The sequence below is a fragment of the Schistocerca piceifrons genome, chromosome 9, assembly GCF_021461385.2.
Source record: "Schistocerca piceifrons isolate TAMUIC-IGC-003096 chromosome 9, iqSchPice1.1, whole genome shotgun sequence".
NCBI lineage: Eukaryota > Metazoa > Arthropoda > Insecta > Orthoptera > Acrididae > Schistocerca > Schistocerca piceifrons.
Window position 1 is genome coordinate 10,283,580 of NC_060146.1, and position 15,964 is coordinate 10,299,543.

The window sequence follows — 15,964 nt, forward strand, 5'->3', positions numbered from 1 at the left end:
CTTCAGGTTTACTGTATCCCTCTGACCTTCCTACTGACGATGAAACACAGAAATTGCATCGGAATTAAATACAATCGGCACAATGCCGACTTAAGTACAAGTAAACTTCCTCTTCTTACTGTCTATGTTTTGAACCATTCCTGTAACACTAGTTATAGATTTCGATGCTTCACTTCAGGTTTACTGCATCCCTCTGACCTTCTTATTGACGACGAAACACAGAAATCGCATCGGAATTTAATACAAAAGGCACAATGCCTACTTAAGTACAAGAAAACTGATTCTTCTTACTGTCTATGTTTTGAACCATTCCTGTGACACTAGTTATAGATTCCGATGCTTCACTTCAAATTACTGTATCCCTCCGACCTTCTAATTGACGATGAAACACAGAAATTGCATCGGAACTAAATAGAAAAAACACAATGCCGACTTATGTACAAGAAAAATGACTCTTCTTACTGTCTATGTTTGAACCATTCCTGTGACACTAGTTATAGATTCCGATGCTTCACTTCAAATTACAGTGTCCCTCCGACTTTCTTATTGACGAAGAAACACAAAAACTGCATCGGAATTAAATAGAATAAACACAATGCCGACTTAAGTACAAGAAAACTGACTCTTTTTACTGTCTATGTTTTGAACCATACCTGTGACACTAGTTATAGATTCCGATGCTTCACTTCAGGTTTACTGTATCCCCATGACCTTCTTATTGACATTGAAACACAGAAATTGCATCGGAATTAAATACAAAATGCACAATGCCGATTTAAGTACAAGAAAACTGACTCTTCTCACTGTCTATGTTTTGAACCATTCCTGTGACACTAGTTATACATTCCGATGCTTCATTTCAGGTTTACTGTATCCCTCTGAAATTCTTATTGACGACGAAACACAGAAACTGCATTGGAATTCAATACAAAATGCACAATGCCTACTTAAGTACAAGAAAACTGATTCTTCTTACTCTCTATGTTTTGAACCATTCCTGTGACACTAGTTATAGATTTCGATGCTTCACTTCAGGTTTACTGTATCCCTCTGACCTTCTTATTGACGATGAAACACAGAAATTGCATCGGAATTAAATAGAAAAGGGCACAAAGCCGACTTAAGTACAAGAGAACTGGCTCATCTTACTGTCTACGTTTTGAACCATTCCTGTGACACTAGTTATAGATTCCGATGCTTCACTTCAGGTTTACTGTATCAGTCTGACCTTCTTGTTGACGATGAAATACAGAAATTGCATCGGTATTCAATACAAAAAATCACAATGCCGACACAAGTACAGGAAGACTGGCTCTAATTACTGTCTACGTTTTGAACCTCTCCTGTGAGACCGGTTTTATATTCCGATGCTTCACTTCAGGATTACTGTATCCATTGGACCTTCTTATTGACGACGAAACACAGAAATTGCATCGGAACTAAATACAAAAGGCACAATGCCGTCTTAAGTACAAGTAAACTTACTCTTCTTACTGTCTATGTTTTGAACCATTCCTGTGACACTAGTTATAGATTCCGATGCTTCACTTCAGGTTTACTGGATCCCTCTGACATTCTTATTGACGACGAAACACAGAAACTGCATTGGAATTCAATACAAAATGCACAATGCCTACTTAAGTACAAGAAAACTGATTCTTCTTACTCTCTATGTTTTGAACCATTCCTGTGACACTAGTTATAGATTTCGATGCTTCACTTTAGGTTTACTGTATCCCTCTGACCTTCTTATTGACGATGAAACACAGAAATTGCATCGGAATTAAATAGAAAAGGCACAAAGCCGACTTAAGTACAAGAGAACTGACTCTTCTTACTATCTATGTTTTAACCATTCCTGTAACACTAGTAATAGATTCCGATGCTTCACTTCAGGTTTACTATATCCCTCTGACCTTCTTATTGACGATGAAACACAGAAATTCCATCGGAATTAAATACAAAGGGCACAATGCCGACTTAAGTACAAGAATACTGATTCATCATATTGTCTATGTTTTGAACCATTCCTGTGACACTAGTTATAGATTCCGATGCTTCACTTCAGGTTTACTGTAACCCTCTGACCTTCCTACTGACGATGAAATACAGAAATTGCACCGGAATTAAATACAATCGGCACAATGCCGACTTAAGTACAAGTAAACTTCCTCTTCTTACTGTCTATGTTTTGAACCATTCCTGTGAACACTAGTTATAGATTTCGATGCTTCACTTCAGGTTTACTGCATCCCTCTGACCTTCTTATTGACGGACGAAACACAGAAATCGCATCGGAATTTAATACAAAAGGCACAATGCCTACTTAAGTACAAGAAAACTGATTCTTCTTACTGTCTATGTTTTGAACCATTCCTGTGACACTAGTTATAGATTCCGATGCTTCACTTCAAATTACTGTATCCCTCCGACCTTCAAATTGACGATCATACACAGAAATTGCATCGGAATTAAATAGAAAAAACACAATGCCGACTTAAGTACAAGAAAAATGACTCTTCTTACTGTCTATGTTTGAACCATTCCTGTGACACTAGTTATAGATTCCGGTGCTTCACTTCAAATTACAGTATCCTTCCGACTTTCTTATTGACGAAGAAACACAAAAATTGCACCGGAATTAAATAGAATAAACACAATGCCGACTTAAGTACAAGAAAACTGACTCTTCTTACTGTCTATGTTTTGAACCATTCCTGTGACACTAGTTATAGGTTCCGATGCTTCACTTCAGGTTTACTGTATCCCCATGACCTTCTTATTGACGATGAAACACAGAAATTGCATCGGAATTAAATACAAAATGCACAATGCCGATTTAAGTACAAGAAAACTGACTCTTCTCACTGTCTATGTTTTGAACCATTCCTGTGACACTAGTTATACATTCCGATGCTTCATTTCAGGTTTACTGTATCCCTCTGAAATTCTTATTGACGATGAAACACAGATATTGCATTGGAATTAAATACAAAAGGCACAATGCCGACTTAAGTACAAGAAAACAGACTCTTCTTACTGTCTATGTTTTGAACCATTCCTGTGACACTAGTTATAGATTCCGATGCTTCACTTCAGGTTTTACTGTATCCCTCCGACCTTCTTATTGACCATGAAACACAGATATTGCATCGGAATTAAATACAAAAGGCACAATGCCGACTTAAGTACAAGAAAACTGACTCATCTTACTGTCTACGTTTTGAACCATTCCTGTGACACTAGTTATAGATTCCGATGCTTCACTTCAGGTTTACTGTATCCCTCTGACCTTCTTATTGACGATCAAATACAGAAATTGCATCTGAATTCAATACAAAAAATCACAATGCCGACTCAAGTACAAGAAGACTGGCTCTAATTACTGTCTACGTTTTGAACCTCTCCTGTGAGACCGGTTTTATATTCCGATGCCTCACTTCAGGATTACTGTATCCATTGGACCTTCTTATTGACGACGAAGCACAGAAATTGCATCGGAACTAAATACAAAAGGCACAATGCCGTCTTAAGTACAAGTAAACTTACTCTTCTTACTGTCTATGTTTTGAACCATTCCTGTGACACTAGTTATAGATTCCGATGCTTCACTTCAGGTTTACTGTATCCCTCTGACATTCCTATTGACGACGAAACACAGAAACTGCATTGGAATTCAATACAAAATGCACAATGCCCACTTAAGTACAAGAAAACTGATTCTTCTTACTCTCTATGTTTTGAACCATTCTTGTGACACTAGTTATAGATTTCGATGCTTCACTTCAGGTTTATTGTATCCCTCTGACCTTCTTATTGACGATGAAACACAGAAATTGCATCGGAATTAAATAGAAAAGGCACAAAGCCGACTTAAGTACAAAAGGACTGACTCTTCTTACTATTTATGTTGTAACCATTCCTGTAACACTAGTTATAGATTCCGATGCTTCACTTCAGGTTTACTGTATCCCTCTGACCTTCTTATTGACGATGAAACACAGAAATTCCATCGGAATTAAATACAAAGGGCACAATGCCGACTTAAGTACAAGAATACTGACTCATCATATTGTCTATGTTTTGAACCATTCCTGTGACACTAGTTATAGATTCCGATGCTTCACTTCAGGTTTACTGTATCCCTCTGACCTTCCTACTGACGATGAAACACAGAAATTGCATCGGAATTAAATACAATAGGCACAATGCCGACTTAAGTACAAGTAAACTTACTCTTCTTACTGTCTATGTTTTGAACCATTCCTGTGACACTAGTTATAGGTTTCGATGCTTCACTTCAGGTTTACTGCATCCCTCTGACCTTCTTATTGACGACGAAACACAGAAATCGCATCGGAATTTAATACAAAAGGCACAATGCCTACTTAAGTACAAGAAAACTGATTCTTCTTACTGTCTATGTTTTGAACACCCCTCCTGTGAGACCGGTTTTATATTCCGATGCTTCACTTCAGGATTACTGTATCCATTGGACCTTCTTATTGACGACGAAACACAGAAATTGCATCGGAATTAAATAGAAAAAACACAATGCCGACTTAAGTACAAGAAAAATGACTCTTCTTACTGTCTGTGTTTGAACCATTCCTGTGGCACTAGTTATAGATTCCGATGCTTCACTTCAAATTACAGTATCCCTCCGACTTCCTTATTGACGAAGAAACACAAAAATTGCATCGGAATTAAATAGAAAAAACACAATGCCGACTTAAGTACAAGAAAACTGACTCTTCTCACTGTCTATGTTTTGAACCATTCCTGTGACACTAGTTATACATTCCGATGCTTCATTTCAGGTTTACTGTATCCCTCTGAAATTCTTATTGACGATGAAACACAGATGTTGCATCGGAATTAAATACAAAAGGCACAATGCCGACTTATGTACAAGAAAACTGACTCATCTTACTGTCTACGTTTTGAACCATTCCTGTGACACTAGTTATAGATTCCGATGCTTCACTTCAGGATTACTGTATCCCTTGGACCTTCTTATTGACGACGAAACACAGAAATTGCATCGGAATTGAATACAAAAGGCACAATGCCGACTTAAGAACAAGAAAACTGACCCTTCTTACTGTCTATGTTTTGAACCATTCCTGTGACACTAGTTATAGATTCCGATGCTTCACTTCAGGTTTACTGTATCCCTCCGACCTTCTTATTGACGATGAAACACAGAAATTGCATCGGAATTAAATACAAAAGGCACAATGCCGACTTTTGTACAAGAAAACTGACTCATCTTACTGTCTACGTTTTGAACCATTCCTGTGACACTAGTTATAGATTCCGATGGTTCACTTCAGGTTTACTGTATCACTCTGACCTTCTTATTGACGATGAAATACAGAAATTGCATCGGAATTCAATACAAAAAATTACAATGCCGACTCAAGTACAAGAAGACTGGCTCTAATTACTGTCTACGTTTTGAACCCCTCCTGTGAGACCGGTTTTATATTCCGATGCTTCACTTCAGTATTACTGTATCCATTGGACCTTCTTATTGACGACGAAACACAGAAATTGCATCGGAATTAAATACAAAAGGCACAATGCCGTCTTAAGTACAAGTAAACTTACTCTTCTTACTGTCTATGTTTTGAACCATTCCTGTGACACTAGTTATAGATTCCGAGGCTTCACTTCAGGTTTACTGTATCCCTCTGACATTCTTATTCACGACGAAACACAGAAACTGCGTTGGAATTCAATACAAAATGCACAATGCCCACTTAAGTACAAGAAAACTGATTCTTCTTACTCTCTATGTTTTGAACCATTCTAGTGACACTAGTTATAGATTTCGATGCTTCACTTCAGGTTTACTGTATCCCTCTGACCTTCTTATTGACGATGAAACACAGAAACTGCATCGGAATTAAATAGAAAAGGCACAAAGCCGACTTAAGTACAAGAGGACTGACTCTTCTTACTATTTATGTTTTAACCATTCCTGTAACACTAGTTATAGATTCCGATGCTTCACTTCAGGTTTACTGTATCCCTCTGACCTTCTTATTGACGATGAAACACAGAAATTCCATCGGAATTAAATACAAAGGGCACAATGCCGACTTAAGTACAAGAATACTGACTCAGCATATTGTCTATGTTTTGAACCATTCCTGTGACACTAGTTATAGATTCCGATGCTTCACTTCAGGTTTACTGTATCCCTCTCACCTTCCTACTGACGATGAAACACAGAAATTGCATCGGAATTAAATACAATCGGCACAATGCCGACTTAAGTACAAGTAAACTTCCTCTTCTTACTGTCTATGTTTTGAACCATTCCTGTGACACTAGTTATAGATTTCGATGCTTCACTTCAGGTTTACTGCATCCCTCTGACCTTCTTATTGACGACGAAACACAGAAATCGCATCGGAATTTAATACAAAAGGCACAATGCCTACTTAAGTACAAGAAAACTGATTCTTCTTACTGTCTATGTTTTGAACCATTCCTGTGACACTAGTTATAGATTCCGATGCTTCACTTCAAATTACTGTATCCCTCCGACCTTCTAATTGACGATGAAACACAGAAATTGCATCGGAACTAAATAGAAAAAACACAATGCCGACTTATGTACAAGAAAAATGACTCTTCTTACTGTCTATGTTTGAACCATTCCTGTGACACTAGTTATAGATTCCGATGCTTCACTTCAAATTACAGTGTCCCTCCGACTTTCTTATTGACGAAGAAACACAAAAACTGCATCGGAATTAAATAGAATAAACACAATGCCGACTTAAGTACAAGAAAACTGACTCTTTTTACTGTCTATGTTTTGAACCATACCTGTGACACTAGTTATAGATTCCGATGCTTCACTTCAGGTTTACTGTATCCCCATGACCTTCTTATTGACGATGAAACACAGAAATTGCATCGGAATTAAATACAAAATGCACAATGCCGATTTAAGTACAAGAAAACTGACTCTTCTCACTGTCTATGTTTTGAACCATTCCTGTGACACTAGTTATACATTCCGATGCTTCATTTCAGGTTTACTGTATCCCTCTGAAATTCTTATTGACGATGAAACACAGATATTGCATTGGAATTAAATACAAAAGGCACAATGCCGACTTAAGTACAAGAAAACAGACTCTTCTTACTGTCTATGTTTTGAACCATTCCTGTGACACTAGTTATAGATTCCGATGCTTCACTTCAGGTTTACTGTATCCCTCCGACCTTCTTATTGACGATGAAACACAAAAATTGCATCGGAATTAAATACAAAAGGCACAATGCCGACTTAAGTACAAGAAAACTGACTCATCTTACTGTCTACGTTTTGAACCATTCCTGTGACACTAGTTATAGATTCCGATGCTTCACTTCAGGTTTACTGTATCCCTCTGACCTTCTTATTGACGATCAAATACAGAAATTGCATCTGAATTCAATACAAAAAATCACAATGCCGACTCAAGTACAAGAAGACTGGCTCTAATTACTGTCTACGTTTTGAACCTCTCCTGTGAGACCGGTTTTACATTCCGATGCCTCACTTCAGGATTACTGTATCCATTGGACCTTCTTATTGACGACGAAACACAGAAATTGCATCGGAACTAAATACAAAAGGCACAATGCCGTCTTAAGTACAAGTAAACTTACTCTTCTTACTGTCTATGTTTTGAACCATTCCTGTGACACTAGTTATAGATTCCGATGCTTCACTTCAGGTTTACTGTATCCCTCTGACATTCTTATTGACGACGAAACACAGAAACTGCATTGGAATTCAATACAAAATGCACAATGCCCACTTAAGTACAAGAAAACTGATTCTTCTTACTCTCTATGTTTTGAACCATTCTTGTGACACTAGTTATAGATTTCGATGCTTCACTTCAGGTTTACTGTATCCCTCTGACCTTCTTATTGACGATGAAACACAGAAATTGCATCGGAATTAAATAGAAAAGGCACAAAGCCGACTTAAGTACAAAAGGACTGACTTTTCTTACTATTTATGTTTTAACCATTTCTGTAACACTAGTTATAGATTCCGATGCTTCACTTCAGGTTTACTGTATCCCTCTGACCTTCCTACTGACGATGAAACACAGAAATTGCATCGGAATTAAATACAATAGGCACAATGCCGACTTAAGTACAAGTAAACTTACTCTTCTTACTGTCTATGTTTTGAACCATTCCTGTGACACTAGTTATAGATTCCGATGCTTCACTTCAGGTTTACTGTATCCCTCTGACCTTCCTACTGACGATGAAACACAGAAATTGCATCGGAATTAAATACAATAGGCACAATGCCGACTTAAGTACAAGTAAACTTACTCTTCTTACTGTCTATGTTTTGAACCATTCCTCTGAAACTAGTTATAGATTTCGATGCTTCACTTCAGGTTTACTGCATCCCTCTGACATTCTTATTGACGACGAATCACAGAAATCGCATCGGAATTTAATACAAAAGGCACAATGCCTACTTAAGTACAAGAAAACTGATTCTTCTTACTGTCTATGTTTTGAACCATTCCTGTGACACTAGTTATAGATTCCGATGCTTCACTTCAAATTACTGTATCCCTCCGACCTTCTAATTGACGATGAAACACAGAAATTGCATCGGAATTAAATAGAAAAAACACAATGCCGACTTAAGTACAAGAAAAATGACTCTTCTTACTGTCTGTGTTTGAACCATTCCTGTGGCACTAGTTATAGATTCCGATGCTTCACTTCAAATTACAGTATCCCTCCGACTTCCTTATTGACGAAGAAACACAAAAATTGCATCGGAATTAAATAGAAAAAACACAATGCCGACTTAAGTACAAGAAAACTGACTCTTCTTACTGTCTATGTTTTGAACCATTCCTGTGACACTAGTTATAGATTCCGATGCTTCACTTCAGGTTTACTGTATCCCCATGACCTTCTTATGGACGATGAAACACAGAAATTGCATCGGAATTAAATACAAAATGCACAATGCCGATTTAAGTACAAGAAAACTGACTCTTCTCACTGTCTATGCTTTAACCATTCCTGTGACACTAGTTATACATTCCGATGCTTCATTTCAGGTTTACTGTATCCCTCTGAAATTCTTATTGACGATGAAACACAGATATTGCATCGGAATTAAATACAAAAGGCACAATGCCGACTTAAGTACAAGAAAACAGACTCTTCTTACTGTCTATGTTTTGAACCACTCCTGTGACACTAGTTATAGATTCCGATGCTTCACTTCAGGTTTACTGTATCCCTCCGACCTTCTTATTGACGATGAAACACAGAAATTGCATCGGAATTAAATACAAAAGGCACAATGCCGACTTATGTACAAGAAAACTGACTCATCTTACTGTCTACGTTTTGAACCATTCCTGTGACACTAGTTATAGATTCCGATGCTTCACTTCAGGTTTACTGTATCCCTCTGACCTTCTTATTGACGATGAAATACAGAAATTGCATCGGAATTCAATACAAAAAATTACAATGCCGACTCAAGTACAAGAAGACTGGCTCTAATTACTGTCTACGTTTTGAACCCCTCCTGTGAGACCGGTTTTATATTCCGATGCTTCACTTCAGGATTACTGTATCCATTGGACCTTCTTATTGACGACGAAACACAGAAATTGCATCGGAATTAAATAGAAAAAACACAATGCCGACTTAAGTACAAGAAAAATGACTCTTCTTACTGTCTGTGTTTGAACCATTCCTGTGGCACTAGTTATAGATTCCGATGCTTCACTTCAATTACAGTATCCCTCCGACTTCCTTATTGACGAAGAAACACAAAAATTGCATCGGAATTAAATAGAAAAAACACAATGCCGACTTAAGTACAAGAAAACTGACTCTTCTCACTGTCTATGTTTTGAACCATTCCTGTGACACTAGTTATACATTCCGATGCTTCATTTCAGGTTTACTGTATCCCTCTGAAATTCTTATTGACGATGAAACACAGATGTTGCATCGGAATTAAATACAAAAGGCACAATGCCGACTTATGTACAAGAAAACTGACTCATCTTACTGTCTACGTTTTGAACCATTCCTGTGACACTAGTTATAGATTCCGATGCTTCACTTCAGGATTACTGTATCCCTTGGACCTTCTTATTGACGACGAAACACAGAAATTGCATCGGAATTGAATACAAAAGGCACAATGCCGACTTAAGAACAAGAAAACTGACTCTTCTAACTGTCTATGTTTTGAAACACTCCTGTGACACTAGTTATAGATTCCGATCCTTCACTTCATGTTTACTGTATCCCTCTGACCTTCTTATTGACGATGAAACACAGAAATTGCATCGGAATTAAATAGAAAAGGCACAATGCCGACTTAAGTTCAAGAAAACTGACTCTTCTTACTGTCTATGTTTTGAACCATTCCTGTGACACTACTTGTAGATTCCAAAGCTTCAGGTTTATTGTATCCCTCTGACCTTCTTATTGACGATGAGACACAGAAATTGCATCGGAAATAAATACAAAAGGCACAATGCCGCCTTAAGTACAAGAAATCTGACTCTTCTTACTGTCTATGTTATGAACCACTCCTGTGACACTAGTTATAGATTCCGATCCTTCACTTCAGCTTTACTGTGTGTCTCTGACCTTCTTATTGACGATGGAACACAGAAATTACATCGGAATTAAATACAAAAGGCACAATGCTGAGTTATGTACAAGATGACTCACTCTTCTTACTGTCTATGATGTGAACCTTTCCTGTGAGACCGGTTTTAGATTCCGATGCTACACTTCAGGATTACAGTATCCCTTAGACCTTCTTATTGACGACGAAACAGAGAAATTGCATCGGAATTAAATACAAAAAGCACAATGCCTACTTAAGTACAAGAGAACTGACTCTTCTTACTGTCTACGTTTTGAACCATTCCTGTGACACTAGTTATAGATTCCGATGCTTCACTTCAGGTTTACTGTATCACTCTGACCTTCTTATTGAGGATAAAAATACAGAAATTGCATCGGAATTCAATACAAAAAATCACATTGCCGACTCAAGTACAAGAAGACTGACTCTAATTACTGTCTACGTTTTGAACCTTTCCTGTGAGACCGGTTTTAAATTCCGATGCTTCACTTCAGGATTACTGTATCCCTTGGTCCTTCTTATTCACAACGAAACACAGAAATTGCATCGGAACTAAATACAAAAGGCAAAATGCCGTCTTAAGTACAAGTAAACTGACTCTTCTTACTGTCTATGTTTTGAACCATTCCTGTGACACTAGTTATAGATTCCGATGCTTCACTTCAGGTTTACTGTATCCCTCAGACAATCGTATTGACGACGAAACACAGAAACTGCATTGGAATTCAATACAAAAGGCACAATGCCTACTTAAGTACAAGAAAACTGATTCTTCTTACTCTCTATGTTTTGAACCATTCCTGTGACACTAGTTATAGATTCCGATGCTTCACATCAGGTTTACTGGATCCCTCTGACCTTCTTATTGACGACGAAACACAGAAATTGCATCGGAATTCAATACAAAAGGCACAATGCCTACTTAAGTACAAGAAAACTGATACTTCTTACTGTCCATGTTTTGAACCATTCCTTTGACACTAGTTATAGATATCCGATGCATCACTTCAAATTACTGTATCCCTCCGACCTTCTTATTGACGATGAAACACAGTTATTGCATCGGAATTAAATAGAAAAAACACAATGACGACTTAAGTCCAAGAAAACTGACTCGTCTTACTGTCTGTGTTTTGAACCATTCCTGTGACACTAGTTATAGATTCCGATGCTTCACTTCAGGTTTACTGTATCCCTCTGACCTTCTTGTTGACGGTGAAACACAGAAATTGCATCGGAATTAGATACAAAAGTCACAATGCCGACTCAAGTACAAGAAGACTGGCCCTTCTTGCTGTCTACGTTTTGAACCTTTCCTGTGAGTCCGGTTTTAGATTCCGATGCTTCACTTCAGGTTTACTGTATCACTCTGACCTTCTTATTGACGATGAAACACAGAAATGGCATCGGAATTCAATACAAAAAATCACAATGCCGACTCAAGTACAAGATGACTGGCTCCTCTTACTGTCTACGTTTTGAACCTTTCCTGTGAGACCGGTTTTGGATCCGATGCTTCACTTCAGGATTACTGTATCCCTTGGACCTTCTTATTGACGACGAAACACAGAAGTTGCATCGGAATTAAATACAAAAGGCACAATGCCGACTTAAGAACAAGAAAACTGACTCCTCTATGCTGTCTATGTTTTGAACCACTCCTGTGACACTAGTTATAGATTCCGATATTTCACTTCAGGTTTACTGTATACCTCTGAAATTCGTATTGACGATGAAACACAGAAATTGCATCGGAATTAAATAGAAAAGGCACAATGCCGACTTAAGTACAAGAAAAATGTTTCTTCTTACTATCTATGTTTTGAACCATTCCTGTGACACTACTTTTAGATTCCAATGCTTCAGGTTTACTGTATCCCTCTGACCTTCTTATTGACGATGAGACACAGAAATTGCATCGGAAATAAATAAAAAAGGCACAATGCCGACTTAAGAACAAGAAAACTGACTCTTCTTACAGTCTATGTTATGAACCACTCCTGTGACACTAGTTATAGATTCCGATCCTTCACTTCAGGTTTACTGTGTGTCTCTGACCTTCTTATTGACGATGAAACACTGAAATTGCATCGGAATTAAATACAAAGGGCACAAGGCCGACTTAAGTACAAGAATACTGACTCTTCTTATTGTCTATGTTTTGAACCATTCCTGTGACACTAGTTATAGATTGCGATGCTTCACTTCAGGTTTACTGTATCCCGCTGACCTTCCTATTGACTATGAAACACAGAAATTGCATCGGAATTAAATGCAATAGGCACAATGCCGACTTAAGTGCAAGTAAACTGTGTCTTCTTACTGTCTATGTTTTGAACCATTCCTGTGACACTAGTTATAGATTCCGATGATTCACTTCAGGTTTACTGTATCCCTCTGACATTTATATTGACGACGAAACACAGCTATTGCATCGGAATTAAATACAAAAGGCACAATGCCTACTTAAGTACAAGAAAACTGATTCTTCTTACTATCTATGATTTTAACCATTCCTGTGACACTAGTTATAGATTTCGATGCTTCACTTCAGGTTTACTGTATGCCTCTGACCTTCTTATTGACGATGAAACACAGAAATTGCATCGGACTTAAATAGAAAAAGCACAAAGCCGACTTAGGTACAAGAAAACTGACTCTTCTTACTGTCTATGTTTTGAACCATTCCTGTAACACTAGTTATAGATTCCGATGCTTCACTTCAGGTTTACTGTATCCCTCTGACCTTCTTATTGGCGATGAAACACAGAAATTGAATCGGAATTAAATACAAAAGGCACAATGCCGATATAAGTACAAGAAAACTGACTCTTCTTACTGTCTATGATTTCAACCATTCCTGTGACATTAGTTAGAGATTCTGATGCTTCACGTCAGGTTTATTGTATCCCTCTGACCTTCTTATTGACGGTGAAACACAGAAATTGCATCGGAATTAAATACAAAAGGCACAATGCCGACTTATGTACAAGAAAACTGACTCATCTTACTGTCTACGTTTTGAACCATTCCTGTGACACTAGTTATAGATTCCGATGCTTCACTTCAGGTTTACTGTATCCCTCTGACCTTCTTATTGACGATGAAATACAGAAATTGCATCGGAATTCAATACAAAAAATTACAATGCCGAATCAAGTACAAGAAGACTGGCTCTAATTACTGTCTACGTTTTGAACCCCTCCTGTGAGACCGGTTTTATATTCCGATGCTTCACTTCAGGATTACTGTATCCTTTGGACCTTCTTATTGACGACGAAACACAGAAATTGCATCGGAACTAAATACAAAAGGCACAATGCCGTCTTAAGTACAAGTAAACTTACTCTTCTTACTGTCTATGTTTTGAACCATTCCTGTGACACTAGTTATAGATTCCGATGCTTCACTTCAGGTTTACTGTATCCCTCTGACATTCTTATTGACGACGAAACACAGAAACTGCATTGGAATTCAATACAAAATGCACAATGCCCACTTAAGTACAAGAAAACTGATTCTTCTTACTCTCTATGTTTTGAACCATTCATGTGACACTAGTTATAGATTTCGATGCTTCACTTCAGGTTTACTGTATCCCTCTGACCTTCTTATTGACGATGAAACACAGAAATTGCATTGGAATTAAATAGAAAAGGCACAAAGCCGACTTAAGTACAAGAGGACTGACTCTTCTTACTATTTATGTTTTAACCATTCCTGTAACACTAGTTATAGATTCCGATGCTTCACTTCAGGTTTACTGTATCCCTCTGACCTTCTTATTGACGATGAAACACAGAAATTCCATCGGAATTAAATATAAAGGGCACAATGCCGACTTAAGTACAAGAATACTGACTCATCATATTGTCTATGTTTTGAACCATTCCTGTGACACTAGTTATAGATTCCGATGCTTCACTTCAGGTTTACTGTATCCCTCTGACCTTCCTACTGACGATGAAACACAGAAATTGCATCGGAATTAAATACAATAGGCACAAAGCCGACTTAAGTACAAGTAAACTTACTCTTCTTACTGTCTATGATTTGAACCATTCCTGTGACACTAGTTATAGATTTCGATGCTTCACTTCAAGTTTACTGCATCCCTCTGACCTTCTTATTGACGACGAAACACAGAAATCGCATCGGAATTTAATACAAAAGGCACAATCCCTACTTAAGTACAAGAAAACTGATTCATCTTACTGTCTATGGTTTGAACCATTCCTGTGACACTAGTTATAGATTCCGATGCTTCACTTCAAATTACAGTATCCCTTCGACCTTCTAATTGACGATGAAACACAGAAATTGCATCGGAATTAAATAGAAAAAACACAATGCCGACTTAAGTACAAGAAAAATGACTCTTCTTACTGTCTATGTTTGAACCATTCCTGTGACACTAGTTATAGATTCCGATCCTTCACTTCAAATTACAGTATCCCTCCGACTTCCTTATTGACGAAGAAACACAAAAATTGCATCGGAATTAAATAGAAAAAACACAATGCCGACTTAAGTACAAGAAAACTGACTCTTCTCACTGTCTATGTTTTGAACCATTCCTGTGACACTAGTTATACATTCCGATGCTTCATTTCAGGTTTACTGTATCCCTCTGAAATTCTTATTGACGATGAAACACAGATATTGCATCGGAATTAAATACAAAAGGCACAATGCCGACTTAAGTACAAGAAAACAGACTCTTCTTACTGTCTATGTTTTGAACCATTCCTGTGACACTAGTTATAGATTCCGATGCTTCACGTCAGGTTTACTGTATCCCTCCGACCTTCTTATTGACGATGAAACACAGAAATTGCATCGGAATTAAATACAAAAGGCACAATGCCGACTTATGTACAAGAAAACTGACTCATCTTACTGTCTACGTTTTGAACCATTCCTGTGACACTAGTTATAGATTCCGATGCTTCACTTCATGATTACTGTATCCCTTGGACCTTCTTATTGACGACGAAACACAGAAATTGCATCGGAATTGAATACAAAAGGCACAATGCCGACTTAAGAACAAGAAAACTGACTCTTCTAACTGTCTATGTTTTGAACCACTCCTGTGACACTAGTTATAGATTCCGATCCTTCACTTCACGTTTACTGTATCCCTCTGACCTTCTTATTGACGATGAAACACAGAAATTGCATCGGAACTAAATACAAAAGGCAAAATGCCGTCTTAAGTACAAGTAAACTGACTCTTCTTACTGTCTATGTTTTGAACCATACCTGTGACACTAGTCATAGATT